Source organism: Pleuronectes platessa, chromosome 5 (genome assembly GCF_947347685.1).
Source record: "Pleuronectes platessa chromosome 5, fPlePla1.1, whole genome shotgun sequence".
Taxonomy (NCBI): domain Eukaryota; kingdom Metazoa; phylum Chordata; class Actinopteri; order Pleuronectiformes; family Pleuronectidae; genus Pleuronectes; species Pleuronectes platessa.
The window spans coordinates 3,566,180-3,584,351 of record NC_070630.1 but is presented as its reverse complement, the minus strand read 5'-3'; positions in this window follow the sequence as shown (position 1 = coordinate 3,584,351).

Below are 18,172 nucleotides of genomic sequence, written 5' to 3'. Positions count from 1 at the left end.
GACCGAAGCCTCTCTGATATCGAGCCTGTTCCACAACTTTGGAGCGAAGTTTACCAAAAGTGAAGCAGCAGCTGAGAACCCCCAGGAACTGTAATGAGGCAAAGTGAGGATCCAGTTGTTGCTCAGTGAGACCTGCTCTTGTTTGTTCAGATGAATACTCCCTCTGGTGGTGTGGGCACAGCAGAGGTAAAGGCTTGGAAACATGCTTTACCCTCAAGTGAACTCTGGTTATAGGCTTTTATTTGCTAATATACCAGCTGTGTTTTCTACCTGGAGACAGGATTTTGTGTTATGTGTTTCATGTAATTTGTCTGTAAAGCTGATTTCAGATCTGCATTGGCCTCCAGGACTTTATACCAAGGGGCCATTTGGAGAACATTACAGGAGATCCTCCTCAGGACTCGCCACAAGCAAGTAGGCGTGTTGATGATGTTTCTGACACGTGATACAAGCAAAAGTGTAAGAAAACAACAATAACAAAGCTAATATCTTCAGATGAACAAGTGGAACCACACACGTAGAAGAGTCAGTGAAAGTCTCCCCACTTCCTCTGGAGGTCATGTCTGAAAACGTGCAGTGCAGCCCTCAGTCTGTGAACTGAGCTGCACACAACATCAGTCAAGGTAAATCATTCAATCAAATATATATGAGCCACAAACATGAACAAAAATACAGCAATATCAGTTTCATTTGATTAAAAACATTGACGATAACATTTGATTGCAGATAAACCAGGTAGGATGAACACAGAGACATCTAAGCACCATATACTGTTCATAAAAAGCTCTGCACACAAACAGTAGAGAAGTGACAGTATATGAAGTAGCTCCAGGGCATCAACAGCTCATTCCAAACATGCAGGTTAACACCGGGCACTGCACTGGTCTGGGAACAGCTGAGAGAGCACAACGTGTGTTTCACCCCTCATGTTAAAAACATAGTCGAGTTTGAGCAGTAACAGATATTCACACCGTTAAGGGGCTGGCTCCCATTTAGCCCCGACTACAGTAATTGCCATAATCAAGAGAACAAGAGACATCATTCATATTTTTACACACGTTCCTTGTCCAGATGTTTCTAGAGCAACACTTTAAAACTGCACCAGTTGCTTCTTCAACTTTAGATGTAGGTTTCTAGACCACCCTGCTCTGATGTCTCTTCATGAGACGACCAGTCGTGGTGTGGTGAGAGCAGTGATTTAAAGTGGAGGAATAAATCAGGAATCTGCAGCGGATCAGGGTCAGAGCGGAGCAGAGAAAATAATCACAACCCACTCCCGCGACTCTCCAGCCTGCAGACGTGGAGCAGGAGACGGAGACACCTTCTGCATGACCTTCTGCCTCCAGACGCACAGACACAGAGGCCTGGCATTAATCAGCCGGCAGAAGCACCAGCCCACCTGTTGGCATCAGACATTTTTTAATTATTGGGGCAATTAAATAGCTTGAGATTTTAATCACGCCATTTGGTCAGAGAGCTGCACAACACGTCGTTCTGTCATTATTCACCAAATCATCATGGAGATCAGGTCAGACAGGGGTCACCTTTAATTTAAATAACTCAAATTAAGGATAAGCAAACATACAGACGGTCATTTGATGGACACCTCCTGTGTTCTTCTTTGTGAATGTGATTGTGTGTGTGTGTGTGGGGGGGGGGGGGGGGTATTATCCCCCAAACAAGTGTACTTTTTAATCAAAGGAAAAGATTCTCTGCTGCACATTGATTTGATTCAGTAATTTTGGACTCTAGGCATCAATCCTGCCAAACAGCTCGGGGGTATTTGGGAGTAAATCCTCCGCAGAGCATTGTGCATTCGTATATTAGGATACAAACATATAGGACATAGGATACCCCCCCCCACCCCCCCTGAGATCCGCCATGTTTCAGTCCATTATCCTCGGTTGAGGTGAGGAAATGAGAGGAGAGGAATTTGGACGCCGCTATTTGAGAGAGAAAGAAAATGAAACACTGGAGGAAGGTCAAAAAAAAAGAACATAAGCAAGGAGCAGTGGGGAATGAACAAGAGCAGGAGACGGAGAGAGAGAGAGGATGGAGATGGAAAGAGAGAGAGGATGAGAAAGTGAAACTATGTTGTCATGGAAACTGGCATGGATCTGAAGAGCAAAACAAGAATGTAAATTGGTTTCCCCTCAGGGAGTGTGATGGTGCTACTGGGGAGAAATGAGCAGGGAGATGTATTTAAGGGGAGGATCTTCCATTAAAAAATGAAGAGATTTGAAACAAAAAAATACAGTTATAATGGAAATGATAATACAGTGAGCGTGGATCTGAGGATGGAGAGGCTTAGTGCACACACTCCCGGCGTCTGTTGGATGAAGACAGCTGCAGAAAAAAACCTCTGAACAGTTAAATGCATCCGTTCGAGAGGCGCACAGGTCGAGTCTGAGTGGGTGAATTACTGATGTGGATAAACAACTTGTGGCTCGGGCTCCTCCACCGCTGCATGCGAGGGGCTGTATCACAGTATCACACATCTTCAGCTGCTTTTCTAATAGTACACAATTGGAAATAACTGGGAGGGGTTTCGATGTGTGTGTGATCGACTCCAGGGTATCGATATTGATTACCAGGGAACGAGGAGCACATGGGATCCTGAGGAAGTCGATCTAATCTCCACAGTGTTGTTTGTGTTATGATCAAGGCTCCCGGCCCACCTGAACACCCATGAGGCCAAGGCTCTGCTGTGGATGAGGTCCAGGAGGAAGGTGAATTAAGGTGATGTTCACATGATTAGTTTAGGTTTAGAAAAACACTACTGATGATCAAAAGGATGACATTTTGGTGAAGAACATCACACATGACAGGATGCAAACCCACAGATCAGCAGCTGCAGGAACTGAGGGATAAGAGAAGTTTTGAAGATGTTGCCCCCCCCCCCCTCAACTGTGTGTTTTCATTTCACACTGCTGAACTATTTGTCCCCACTCTCTCTGCTTGCTGATGCTGCTCTTTCACTCATCTGCTGGAATCCCATCATTAGAGTCGAATATGGAGTCGGAGCCGGAGATGATATGAATATGTTGCTGAGGAACTAATGGTTTCTGTGGTGACAAACAGCTCTCCTGTCATTGGGTGTCGCTGTGCAGGAAGTCAAGTCTCTCACCCTCAAGCTCCACCAGCGCTGAAGTGTGTGTGTGTGTCTGTGCGTGTGTGTGTGTGTGCGTGTGTGCGTGTGTGCCACAGTATCACACATCTTCAGCTGGTTTTCTAAAAGTACACACACACACAATAAAGAAACCTGTGCAGTAAACGTGTTATTGAATGTTGAAATGTTGAAATTGTGTCATGTATTAAGTGACTACACAATAACACACAACATGCAACACTGTCATTTTAAGAGAGGGAAGAAGGAGGAATTCAGAGAATCACAAAACAAATGATTCCTCGGTGGCTGCAACAAAGATAAATAGATGTTGCCGTGCATGGGTTTGTTTCTTAGTTCAGTCTGATGTTGGTGTGTGGTTGTGTGTGTGTGTGTGTGTGTGTGTGTGTGTGTGTGTGTGTGTGTGTGTGTGTGTGTGTGTGTGTGTGTGTGTGTGTGTGTTTTTGGGGAGGAGGGGTTGTTGTGACTTGTGGTGCAGAGGCTGGTGCACATGCAGGACCGGTATCTCAAACAGGTGGATCCCCAGATGGGTAAAGTCAGCAACTCTCATGTTTCCCTCCTGCCCCTGTATTTTGAAATCCTGCAGCTCTTTGATGGAGCGAGGCCGGCAGACATAGAAATGACAAAGTGCTCAGAGGTGGAGGAGGTGGAGGAGGCGGAGGAGGTAAATCAAGCTGTGATGGATGCTGAGCGAAATTCTCTTGGAGAAGGATTTTGGACCGAAATTTGCTGAGACATGTTGGAGCTTCAGGAAGATTCTCTCAGTCTGACTGGAAATAAAACCAGAGAGTTTCGATGTGTGTGATCGACTCCAGTGTGTCCACGAGGTAGTGACATTGATTACCAGGGAACGAGGAGCACATGGGATCCTGAGGAAGTCGATCTAATCTCCACAGTGTTGTTTGTGTTATGATCAAGGCTCCCGGCCCACCTGAACACCCATGAGGCCAAGGCTCTGCTGTGGATGAGGTCCAGGAGGAAGGTGAATTAAGGTGATGTTCACATGATTAGTTTTGATTTAGAAATCACTACTCATGATGCTGATCTCATTAAAACATGGTAACACAAAGGCCCAATGGGAGGATACTAACCAAACATAAATACAACAAATAGAATTAGTCAAATAATTGTTCTAGTTGAAAGTAACGAAGGGAACTCAGAGAGATCATTCCTCCACCAAGGCACAACAGGCCCCTTAGGAAACCACGTTTAAATTGTGTGATTTTATGTATTAAGATCCATGAAATACTATTTAAAAACACCCTCACAATGTTAAGGAAAGGGAATCTGTCCCTGATACTTAGTTTTGTGGTTATTCATTGAGTAGTTTTTGCGTAATCAAACAAACAATCAAACGCAGAGAAAAACACACCTTCCATAGATGAATTTTAACTTTATAAGAATAAAAGACCGCTTCTTCTAACACGATTATTCCCATGAACTTGTGGGAATATTGGGAATTATCGAGAATTATACACAGGAGCACGAGGTGAGGTGGGAAAAAGGTCAGCAGCAAATTCCAAAATGAGTGAGACAACAGGAGTTAGTGAAGCTCAGGTTCCCTCTGGTCTCTCTCTGTGAAGAATATCTGATTTCAGGTTTACTGAAAAAGTAATTTGGACAAAACCAGCTTTATTATCATCACAGATAAATAATTAAAGAATAAAAGCTATAATTCACACAACTCATCTTCTACATTACAGTGACGTCCACAGGAACCAAACAGGAAACGTGCACTTGTCGTTGTGGACAGCAGCAGCAGCCAGCAGATGGCAGTAGAGTTTCTGTGATGAATTTAAATCACGTGCAGGGTCATTCATCATTTTCCCTCCATCAGTCACACACACGCAGGTGAGGACTCAAGGAAAAAAGCAGATGAGGTTACAAAATAATGGAGTTAGATTCCAAGAATACTCACACAACGCTCCAGATGTGTTTCAAAAGCTGCACAATCCAGATGTTTGTGGTGTAATGATGAATTCCTAATCCTCGCACAGAACGGTTTAAACTCCAGTTACCTGCAGTTTGAGCCTTAATGTCCTGTGTCCACAAAAAAATAAGAACTTAATTAATATTTAATAGTCATAGTATTCAGTGGAAAGTTGGAAAAAGTGCAGTTATCTGAAACTTGTCATTTACATGCACGGATACAAATAATTTAAAGAAAGTATAAAATGCACTTAATATAAAAAGTACCTCTATTATTAACATTATTCTGTCCTCTAATATAGTATCAGCGCTTATGGTTGATCCACAAAAACATATAATATTTAATGAACTAATATTTTCGAAACTGTTTTAAGTGTAAAGGTGGAAAAAAAAGGTGCAGGTATCGCAAACTAATAATTAAGATGAAGTATAGAAACACATATTTAAATGAATAGTTAGAAAGTAGAAAAAAATACACTAATATTATAAATATTAGTTTGTTCTTCAGTGTACTAACAACGCTGGTGCAGGGCAGTTAAAAAAGATTCATTTGACTTATTGCAGTCCAGTTGAAAGTATTCGAACATATGAACTCTAACTACACTAATAAATAATGTTTTTATGTGACTAATCCCATCCTGTGTACACAAAGGAACATGTGGCCGCACGGGGAAGCTGCAGCCGGCCTGTGTATTTACATCATTGAGGGCAATGGGAGACACAGAGGAGGCCGAACCAGTGAAGTTTAATGGGGCCACATGAGGTGAGGGCCTGCTCTATTTGTGAATCCAAGCGTGACCCCAAAGAAAGGTTACAGGGACTGGAGGTGTTGCCGTGACCCTTCTTGATGCTGTGAATGCCTGTCGCTGTCTGCTCAGGTCTCCAACACACACACACAGACACACACACACACACACACACACACACACACACTGAGTGTAAACGTGCACATGGCAGCGTCTCCCTTTGAAACAGAGAGAGCTCCAAACAGTCTGGATCCTATTAAACCTTTTGTCTTTCTCCCATTCTCCCCTCCTGTCTGTTTTGACTTTGGGTTATTCATATTCACTCCACTACCCCCCCTCCTCCTCCTCCTCCCTCCTCCCCCCTCAGTCTCAAGCATCCCACAATGCATTGCTCGGAGACTGCTTGGCAGATGTTTTCGTGCTGCCGGAGTTTATGAATTCCGGGGGGGAAAGCAAATGTTAAAGCTGGGAAATTAATGCTTAAAACTGTATAAAATATTTGCATGAGATTGGTGTGTGTGTGTGTGTGTGTGTGTGTGTGTGTGTGTGTGTGTGTGTGCCACAAAAAGCTGTAAAAAAAACAGACCACCGGCTTCTTCTATTGATCCTCTCAGAGAGTTCCCTGCCCCAGCCCACATGACAGTGCAGCTGGCTGAGAGCGGCCTCATCTGGAGCTGCCATCAGCCGCTTGTTAAACGCAGTGAGCGAGCGGGGCGGGAACATGGCAGCATGCGGTCTCAGCCAATCCTTAACCAGACACTGGGAACCGTGTGCACGAGCTACAGGTCGCAGAGCAGTTTGTTTAGTGTGTGTGTCTGTGTGTGCGAGTGTGTGTTTGTGCTGCTATGCTGCACCAGGCCCTGATACAGAATCTGTGTCCCCCTCCTCTCTCTCTCTCTCTCTCTCTCTCTTTGAATCCTGTCTGTGTAATTGATCCCAGACTGGACATTTGAGTTGCCAGCAGCGATTCATATCGTGTTTTTTTTTTTTTTTTTATCTTTAAGACAAACCCAGTACTGCTTCCAGATGGGGAAGGAACTCGTGGGGCTGGAGTTTAGTGAAGCTTTAATGTCTTTACCTCGAGAAGAGAAAAGCTGCAGGAGTGTGAAGCCACGGCGGCGCAGCGTGTGAATGGAAGCATGTCCCTACACACACACACACACACACTGTGGAGAAGCCGAGTGTGTGTGTGTGTGTGTGTGTGTGACAGGGAGCGGGGCTACAGCTCCATGTTGTCATATGTGAGCACACGTTTGTTTTATTACCTCATCCGTTGGAGGTCACAACCGATTGTGTTGAAACTGGAAGGCTGGGGTTTGGGCCGAGGAGGAACCTGTTAATGTTTGGAGCAGATTCTCTTCAGGGTGGAGGCTGGAGTTTCTTTCCACTTTCTTAACATAGCGTGATTGGACGTCTTTCAACATTTTAGTTTACGAGTTTCCCTCAGTTGAGCAGAAACCTCGGCCGTGACCCAACTGCCCCCTTCACTTCAACCAAGCTGCACCAAGTTTCTCACACTCAGAGACATCAGCTATTTTCCATCTAGAGCCGTGAATAGTTCTCTCAGTGTTAAAGAAAGATAAAAGGATTCCTGGATCTTCTGCACCAAAATCCAACTTCAGAGATAAATGTGAATGGAGCTGCTTTATAAAGCTAAACTAATGTTAGGGTTCTTTCAGGGAATCTTCATCATCATCATCATCATCATCATCTTCATCATCTTTATCATCATCATCATCATCATCACCATCATTATCTTCATCATCACCATCACCATCATCATCATCATCATCATCATCATCATAAATGCAATATAAGCCAATCCAAGAAGTTGTTCTCTGTTTGTATATTTTAACTTCACTATGTCAGATGTTCTCCATTATTCATCCTTGTGTTTAACAAAAAAACTTTAATTTACAGAACAGAAAGAATCTACCCAGAGTTCCTTTTCCAACCGGGACACACACACACACGTCTGCTTCGACTCACAAATAACGAGAGGAGAACAAAAGCAACACTTACTTGGTCAAATTATTGAGCACTTTACAGCCCCCCCCCCCTTGCCCAGCTCCAGTGACCTCCTCTATAGAAGTGTCAGAAACCACTTCACTGTGAGTGAGGATCCATTTAAGAAGCTTGTAAAGGAGCCGAGGAGAACGTGACGTCTCTCACTAATGGGGGATTTCTACTTTTACTTCTAGGACATGGAAAACATCTGTGCAGATGTTACAGGAGTAAGAATAACACTGAAACTCAGGGAGTTCTATCTGTCTGTCTGTCTCTCTCTCCCTCTCCATCCGTCTATCTATCTATCTATCTATCTGTCTGTCTGTCTGTCTGTCTCTCTCTCCCTCTCTATCTATCTATCTATCTATCTGTCTGTCTGTCTGTCTGTCTGTCTGTCTCTCTATCTGTCTGTCTATCTCTCTTTCTCTCTCTCTCTCTCTCTCTCTCTCTCTCTCTCTCTCCATCTATCTTTCTGTCTATCTCTCTGTCTATATGTCTATCTGTCTATCTCTCTCTCTATCTCTCTATCTCTCTGTCTATCTCTCTATCTATTTATCTATCGGTCTATCTGTCTATCTATTTATCTATTTATCTATCTTTCTATCTGTCTATCTGTCTATCTCTCTCTCTCTCTCTTTCTATCTATATCTATATCTATATATCTATATATAGATATATATAGATATATATCAGGTTTAACTTATTTAACTGAACAATACATGTTTTCAGTCTGAGCAATTTCAATATCTTGTATGTGTTATATACTGATATACTTATATTTCCTAATTGTATTTTTACATATTTATTACTTTTACTCATACAGCACATTTCCCCTATTTAAATATTGTATTATTGTATCAAAAGATTCCAATGAATCCATGTTGACAAAAACTTTGTTAAAAAAACCATTTATTTTTTGTAACATCCTTTAAAACACTTTTACTTTCAACTCTCAAAGTCATTTACCTCCGCCACTCTCAGAAAGTTTCAGATGTATTTTAAACTTTATTTTATTTCAACATAAACTCGACCTGGACCTCCTGTATCCTCCTGACTGAGTCACTGCTGTGAGGAATCAGACTTCCTCTCCTGCTGCTCCTGGATCAGCCAGCGTCCTCCACGCTCACACCCGCCCCCCCTCGCACAAATCAGTGGCGTGATTGTAAATTACACTGTAGATTTTTTTCCTCCTCAGACGATGAAGCAGTTAAAGCGTGTTTGACAACTCTCATTACACCACTGGAAACAAAATAGTAAATTAACTTGTCATGTTTGAAGCATTTTTCAAGCTCGTTTTTTTGGTTTTCAGGGAAACGACCCAACGTTTAAACTGTGGACGAGCCGAGGGGCTGCAGCTCCCGTTCAGAGAGGCTGAGGATTTACAGTCGTACATCTGGAGATGAATTGGATAATAATCCAAAAGCGTTTCTCGCTGCTGAAGTATAAACAGTTTTGAACAAGGAGCATCTGCGTGTTTCCACTTCACGTCTCAAACTGAGCACTTTGCATCACCGCTGAAAACATACTGCAGTTTGAAATGAGCGTTCAGCCTGTTAACTGTCAGACCTCAGCGAAAAATATAAAAGCATTACTTTAATAATTAAGGTTCAACTCTCTGTAGTGTCATCCTCAATCCCTGCATGTGTTCATGAAATATGGAAATAACTGTTTCATGAGAAAAAGGATCTCAACTTGGCTGCATAAAATCTTTAAGATGATGTACGCAGAATCAACCGACTTAAGTGTGTTAAAATAACTTAAAGGAATAATTCAACATTTTGGAAAATACAGTTTCACTTTCTGAAAAGATTGATTCCACTCACACTGCAACATGGAAGAACTCTGCTGTGATCACCGCCGTCCACACACTTCTCTATCAAGGTGCTTGACCATAAAAGTAACACCCCCCTCAACAGTCCCCTTATTAAACCACAGTTAAATCCACTATATTCCAGATTTTCATTTGGATCTGCACAGCACTGCAAACACTTATAGATATCCATCTCCTAAATATGCATTTTCCCTGAAAGATTGGTGAAAATGTCCAAAAATAAATTCTCACAAGTTCAGAGAAAGTTAGTTTTTCCTGGATCCACTCCCTAACTGGACGAGTTGGTTACAGAGGCTCCATGAGGCCCATCTGAACACTGACAGTGGTCGAGCTCAGTTCATAAATACTCCACGCTGCATTAGCCCCCGAAGCCTTTCCACGTGATGTTTGCAGAAGGCCTCTGTGGAGCTCGAGGCCCCCCCCGGTGCCCATCGGGCTCTTTCCAGGTCACGTCCTCCACACGTTCCCTGACACGGACCCTCTGCTGAGCGGAGACAGGGGGCCAGGCCCCAGGTTCACACGCCCAACCTAGCATGTCGCAGGTTTAATCCACTTACTCGGACCAGCACGCTGTGAGTGACTGTTGGGTCTTAACGATAGATTCCTCGAAAACTAAGAATAAAACTTGAGTGGAGTGAGATAAGTGTTCGATTCCTTGTGTCCGCGTCTGACCCACGACTCAGGACACGTCGGAAAAAGTTAAATAATCAAACATTTCTTATTTCTTATTATTTCTAACACCGTCTACGTTGCAGCACCAGGTGCAGGACTGACGGAGGACCGCCGTTCTGTAAAGAGACATTTTGTGTCCCGGGTTCTCCTGGGGCTCGGATACCCAGACAAGAGAGAGAGAGAGAGAGAGAGGCCCCCTTCCTGCTGCCCTCGTCCCAAGGCCAGTCAGCTGTGGCTGCAGTCTGCTCTGGGATTCAGGTAGAGGCCCAGCAGGGGGGGGGGATCGAGGTCACAGGAGGGGGGGGGGGGGGGGGGGGCTTGTGCTTTATGAGCACCTCCACCCGGCAGATAAACGACTTCGGAGCTGAAATATACGATGGGTCGGTTAATATATGTGAGCCTGTCGAGCAGAGTAGAGCAACAGACCCGCTCTGCCTCCTCGATGTGTGGTCCCTGTCAACTGAAGAGGAGGCAGCGAGGAGGAGGAGGAGGAGGAAGAGGCCTCACAGCCAGCGTGAGATGTTAGGGACTCGAACCTGATGAAGCCGGGGCACAGAGACGATCTCACAAACGAGAGGAAGTCGACACTGGAGGTGAACGCTGGTAAAACCCCGGTTAGAGACGTGAACACGGAGCTGCAGTGGAAAAACTAAGGAATCTCCTCGGACGCTAAGTGGAAACACATCCTCACTCCACAGAGGAGATCATCTGCCGTGGAGACTCGGGAACACATTCCAGTGCAGGTGGTCCCGTGAGATGAGAGGCTGGCTGGGCCTGAAACAATGCCAGTGGTAATGACTGGTCTAATCACAGGGCCCGCTCGAGGAACCCACCTGTTCTGCCAGCTTCGCTCCACGCGTTGCCAAGCTCTCCCAGTCAGGGGGGGGGGGGGGCGGGTGGCACATGTTGGGCTGGTTAATGTGTTCCCCAGATCCCCGTGGGTCTGATTCTCTTCTCTTATCTTCTGCCAAGACTCAAAACAAAGTGTTTTTTTTAAACGGGGCTCAGAGTCCAGATAAGATGCAACTCTGATTTTGTCGCTAAATCCCCCCCCCCTGCCCCCCCGCCTGCCCGCCCAAAAGGCCGGGGCCATTTTCTCCCTCGACTCACAGTTTCCAGTCGCCCGGTTGTCTTTTCTCAAAGTAGCAAATCAGGCAGGCGGCCAGCAGATGTGGCAGGACGTGCCTTCACCAGTAAAGAATTTGTTCAGCTCTTACCCCGGCAGAAAGGGCCTTACTGGTCCCATTAATGACAAATCACACTCCCACTCTCCTTTGTCATAGCGGGAACATTATCGCCTGAGGTAGCAGCTGCAACTCGGTGGTGGGTGCAGCGTCGTTGAGCTGCAGTGGCATGAGCTTCGGTTTGTTCTGTGCTCGGAAGGAAAGTGTGATGTGTTCAGGATCATGGGATGCAAATGCTAAAATCTAATTCTGTTGATGTGGATTCATGATTCAAGATTACCGAGCTAATCCCAGAGCAGGTAAAGTTTGATCAGGTGTCCTCATTGGCTCCACGTGGTAGAAAACCATTTGACTCTCTTGAGCTGTTTTCAGATAGGACCTCTGGAGGATGTCTGGTGAAGTGGGACCGGACTTTCTCCGGTGTTTGGAGATTCTCGGCTCAGACGCCTTCACATCAACACAGAACCCTCCGGAGGGTGGTGCAGCAGGCAGAGGCTGGATGCAGCGTATCAAAGCTGCCTGCAGGGATCACGTGGGTTCGATTCTTATCACCAAAATCCCTTTTGTCATCTGTGCCGGAGTCTTCCTGCGATATTTACGTTTTTTTCTTTCAGTTTTGCATCTGCCCCGTGTTAGAAGCATCTTAAATCTCCTGCTGCTTTTTGGTCTCAGTGGAAATGATCTGTTTTTAATAAACTATAAAGTCAGAACACTCTCACTCTGACATATTTCATTCTTGCAAACAGCCCCTGTGGAGAATATCAGGAGTTTCAGTGCATGTGTGAAAGCAGCTTCGGTTTCAATGCTAAACAATCTCGTTTGAACATATTCTGTTTTTGAGACGTCCTAATGGATTCCTGTCCGACCGGCCGCTGGGACACCTGATCTCTGCCTTTCACAGTGAGCAGCACATGTTGAAGTGACCGTGCTGTTACTGTCCTGGCTCGGTGGGGAGCAACTAACATGAAACCGACTTCCAATAAAAGTTGTTTCATTCCAAAAGAAAACACCACTTTCCCCACATTTGTTTATTCCCTGTGAAGTGGTCGTTATTCTCAGTTTGTTCAAACTCCTGCACGATGCACGCTCTGTGCTCGACCACACTCCTCCATGCTGCGGCTCCATTCTCTTCTGTCCCACACAGATCTATATTTCCCCGTGTGATCTACTTCTCTGAACACCTCAGTGCAATGAGCTTCTCAGACAGATCAGTCGCTCCTCATCAGTCGCTCCACACTCAGAAACCATGTTGTTTCATATCACAGTTTAACTACATCTGTCTGTCCTCCAGCAGCTTTCTAAATATAGTCCTGCTCTTACCCCCCCCCCCCCCCCCCCCCAAAAGGAGCAGAGCACTAATTAGAGCCTTCTCCTCAGTCTGGGGTTGCCTCCAGTATAAGAGCACGTTTTATGGGCTCTTATACTGGAGCTTCGGCCTGAGTTCGCTTGCAGCTCACAGGCTCCAATATTAACCGGAGCTTCTGGGAAACAGAGTTTTTTTAAGCTGCTGCACGGCTACAACCACTGACGCTCACTGTTTGTCTCCTTCTAAATGTTGTCCTACTTTACAGGGACTAATACCCATGAATTAAATATGTATTAACACGTGCATTTCTGGGCGTCTCTTCGTGCTCTGGTCCCACAATTCACATCCACACAAGCAGGGAGTCAACGAGAGAGGAAGCAGGTAGACGACATGAATCTGAGGTGAATTTATTCTGGCCTCATGCATCACAGGGTAAATAATAACTGGCGGGTGTTTGCGTGGGAGCATTTCCCCCTGTTTGCATTTCACGTTGGAGGTGATGGAATTTCTAGAAAGCCTATCTCCACCTCTTCGCTCAATAATAGATGAGGCGATGGCATCACCCTGACACCCTACACCCCTCACTCGCAGGGCCGGCCATTAGCCCGGTCATGAGCCGGGAGCCGGGGAGAGAGAGAGAGAGAGAGAGAGAGACAGGCAGAACGAGGAGGTGGAAGCACTGATGAATAATTTACTGTGATCTCAGTGAATTTTGAAAGAGTTCTCCTGCAGCCGCACTCACTCTCATCGGGGACCGGAGAGCAGACACTCGGCCTGAGGATGGTTCTGAACGTCTGCCTGCTCCTCTGCTCGCTGGCTCTTCCTCTGCAAGGTAAGATCTCATCGTGCTTTAGCTCAGGTGAGAGAGACTTTGTTGAGAAGGCCATAAAGTCCCATCTGTGCCAGAGGCTTGAAAAACTGAGAGTGTAATTAATGAGCTGACGCGGCCGATTCCCAGCAAACTGTGAGCTCTCGTTAAAGTGTCCTGAAGACACTGGGACATAAATCTGTCCACTCGTCACCTGGAGACACAGATCTTTGTCGATGTGTAGAAAGCAACACGTGTGGTTATCGTAACTGACTCCTTCTTTCCTGTGTTCCAAGGTCTGGAGATATTCGACCCCGAGGAGGTGGAGTACATCCGCTCCCACGTCACGGCCGCGGCGGGGGGCTCGGTCACGTTGCACTGCGGCTCCACCATGCCCAGCATCTTCATCTGGGGCTTCACCAAACCGGGAACTGACAGCAACATGGCGGTGGCGTACAACTACGGACAAGGCCCCAAGCTGCAGGCTCAGTCCGGCAGCCTGGGCCGCCTGCAGGTGCCGGTCAACACCTCGGCCCTGGTCATAGAGGAGCTGGGGAGGGAGGCGGGGGGGATGTACACCTGCCAGGCCCTGTACGACACGGAGGAAGGGGCCAGGATCACCTTCTACTTCACCCGGCTGGACGTGGAGGACGACTGAGGACGTCCTCAAACTGCTGCTGCGTCACTTTCTCTCTACTTTTCAAAGCTCATGACCATCGTGTGCAGGAAGTGATTCGTCCAAATGTCCCAGCATCATGTTCTCAGATGTGTTTTCACTGGTTTCAGGTCATGCAGGTCATTTTGGACCAGTTAACACAGGAGGTCCAGGTGTCTGTCTTGAACTTTGTCAAGTTATAAGTCCTCAGTTTGAAAACAAGACAGTTTTGAAAGAGTAAAAGTTCCATATTACCTACCAGAGTAAAACTAAGTACTTTTTTGAAAATGTATTTAAGTATTAAAAGTAAAAGTACTTGCAGAGTGTAGCCTCATTAACTGGGCCCATATGTGATCTGTTTAACACGAGTATGAAACAGTCTCATATTAATAAAGCTGCAGATTAATCTACTGACACATCGTCATATTAATTAATGGCTGAGTCTTGGCCGGAGGAGGCGGGGTCTAATGGAACCCGCCCGCTCTGATTGGATCAATGGACCAATTGTTTTCTAAAATTATAACCGTTTAAACGTGTAAAACTATTTATTGTAAAATGTAGAGAAGAAGAAAGTTCAGCTGTACAGAAATAAAGTAAATTAACTTAAATTAACGGAACTGAAATTTGAAGTCGTCTAAAAACTTTTCCATGTTTCGGTGACACAGGTTATTTTTCATTTCACTGGAACGACTCTACTTTTAAAAACTGTCTTAACAGAACAATGAAATTAATTTTTCAGATAAACTTCCACATCGTCTCGGGACAAACACGCAGCTGCTGCTTTTTGTTAAATATCATTTTTCAGCTCCACTCTTTCTGGAGTCAAAGGAAAAACGATCCCCGTGACTAAAAACCCATTAGAGGTAAATAACAAGAGGATAAATATTTCTGTGTATAAAAAGTGATCCTTTAACTCCAGACTGGACTGAACCATATAAACTCACAGAGCGTGACACCGAGCAGACCTGAGGTTGTGGTTTCAATTTCAAATACTTCGCCCTTTGTGTTTCGCAGCGTTCATTATTAAAACCATCTGGATTTGTGGGTTCATTAGACAACACTATATTTGTGTGTGTGTGTGTGTGTGTTTTTCTTGAAATATTTTCTCCATTACGGTTTCTGCCTATTTCCAATAACCACCCTGGTTCCCTACTGTGATGTTTTTCTTTCTTTAAGTGCGTTTTTCTTTCGTTAAGTGCGACCGACACATCTCGACATCTTCAAGCTTTTTCGCTCGAGGCCACAAACTCTCATTCCTGGATAATTCCCAGGTGGAGGGGGAGGGGGTGGGGGGGGGGGGGGGGGAAGTTTCAGCCCCTTTGAACCGACAGACACCTCGATGTAAAACGAGTGTTCTCGTAAATAATTCATAGCTATTTGAATAAAAGGTTCCATTCTTCGTGTCTGTGCAGAGATATCCTATTTGCTGGGGGAATAAAAATGACTGTGTGGATTATTTGTCTCAGGTTCTCAGAGTTTCTCCTGATTGCCCCCCCCCCCCCCCCCCCCCCCCCCCCCCCCCCGACTTGTCATCAATAGACTCATTATTGATCCGGAGCTGAGCGACAGAGAGGAAAGTGGAGGCCGTTAAATGGAAGCAGCCGCGATGGAGATGAGGCCGTGTTTGTGTTTGTCTTCCTGATTGAGTTCAACGGGTGCAGTCGATAAATGCAACAGTTTCCCCGAACGCGACAACTTGAAGCGTAAGCACCTTCCTGCACCGAGACCCGAGCCTGATCACAAATAAAGAGCAGATATCCTGCAGGGAGGATGGAGGTTATTAGTCTGGTTCTGTGTTAGAGCTCATCCCCTCTGCAGGGACCCACTGGAACACTCCTGGAGTTCGTCCAACGACAACAGGCTCCACTCGGGGTTTTTTGACATCTCAAGGATAAAAAAAACCTCCCGAGGGCCGAATCGAGCGAGTTAACAACACACTGCCCGATTCATGAGAAGTGCATCCATTCAGGGTGTGCTGGAGAGGGGAGAGAGGAAGAATGGTGGGCGGAGGGGAGAGGGACGGGCGTTAACAGGTCGGCTCGGCCGGCAAAGGGGCAGAAATTCCAGGGCAGACAATGAGCTTTCTTGTTCCCATGGGCTCCTTAATGAAGGGGTGTAGCTGCGTGGGTAGAGGGTGCAGGGCCGGGCCGAGGGAGGGTGCCGACTGACGGACGTGGGAGATGGAGAACAGGTCATCTGGAGACAACCCGGCCCTTATCTTCTCCTCATCGAGCCCAGCCTGCATCTGTCAGCATCCCCTCTCTCTCTCTCTCTCTCTCTCCTCGGACCAGTTCTCTTTCATTTCCAGCTTCATTTCCTAACCCCATTGTTTCGCAACTCCAATAAGCTGCTGCACAGAAATATGACATTTGTTTGGGGGGGAAGGAAACAACACGACTGTGAAAACAGACGCCTCGACTTTCCATCACCACCGGCCTCTAGCCACTTCTAGTTTTGGATTCACCCTGGAGAGTTTCAGGCCTGAGAAACTCTCCCTGGGAAAGAAGAAGTGAGTTTTAAAGTCAACTGGGCCGACGCCACCAGCCTCAGCAGCACAACAGCCTCCGTCCAGACTCTATAAATAACAGCCGGAAGACGCTGTGCCACGCCTCAGCAGCAGGCGAGTGAATCCGCGTGCCAGGAATAACCCGTATACCAACAGAGGGATGCCAGGCGAGCCGGGGCCTGGGGACTGGCAGCCGGCTCTGGCACCGACACGGAGCAGACAGGCACCAGGCCTGGGAAGCCTGCGCCGCAGTCATCCCCCAGTGAAGCGCGGCCAGCTCTGTCATCTGCCCGCTGCAATCCTATCACGTCCAATCAGCCGGCACACCACGGAGATTATTTTAAAACCAATGAAGGGTTTAAGCCTTGAGAAAACAGGGGGCTGGCTGACTGGGGCTGAAACCTGAGAAGTTACGAGGGTTTTTATGAATGAGTTATCTGCAGCGGGAGGATCACACAGCATAGGGGGAACCCGCCTCCTTCACTTTCTAATAAAACACATGTTCCTTGCACAGCTCAAATCCTCATTTCAAAAATGAATCCACAGAAACCATGAATGAAAAGTCATTAGACTGGAACAGAGGCCAGTCCCTGATCCTTTTAAAGAATCACTTCACACAAATCACTGAGGAAACATCCACACCACTGTTTTCATATTGGAACTCATTAGTTTTAGAGGCGCTAAAACTTTGTTAGTAAAAGTTTGCCTGTTCGGTTTTAGTTTGAAAACTGCTTTTGACTTCACGTGTGGAACGAGTGAGCGTGGATTAGGATTTAAATTTCTCGTACTATAAAAAAAACTTAGCATTGTGGATTAGCATATTTCAAAACCATGCAGATAATTCTGGTTTCCTGCATCTTGATTTTTTTTTTACCCTCTTGAGATCTCAGCCTCTGAAACAACACGGAGGAGGTGAAGAAATAAAACTGTGCTGTATAAATCTCTGCAGATATTTTACTTCTCAGACACAAGGTCCTTTTTTGTCAGGATTTCTCCTCCTTCCTCAGAGCAATGACACAAATCCCTGAGGATGAGGTTTCTACCTCCACGAGGAGCTGATGTGTTCTTCTGCGATTGTTTGTCTCTGTGATATTTAGCAGAATTACACAGAAACTACTGGACAACACTTAATGTGAGGATGTGATATGAATCAGGGGAGCACTCAGGTTTGTTTCACCGTCTTTAACATTCCCGAGAAAGGACATTTTTACATTTTTCGTTTATTTCTAAGGGGGATTATTAATGTTTAGCAGACTGTTGAGATGAATTTGTGAGGTTGTGCAATTTGGTGCAGACCCAAAGGAAAATCTAGTGAATTTTTAATGTGGTTTCACAAGTTTGACAGTTTGACGTATGCGCTCCCTGGTAAAACTTTAGATTTTTAAATGTGCTTCTCTGTGG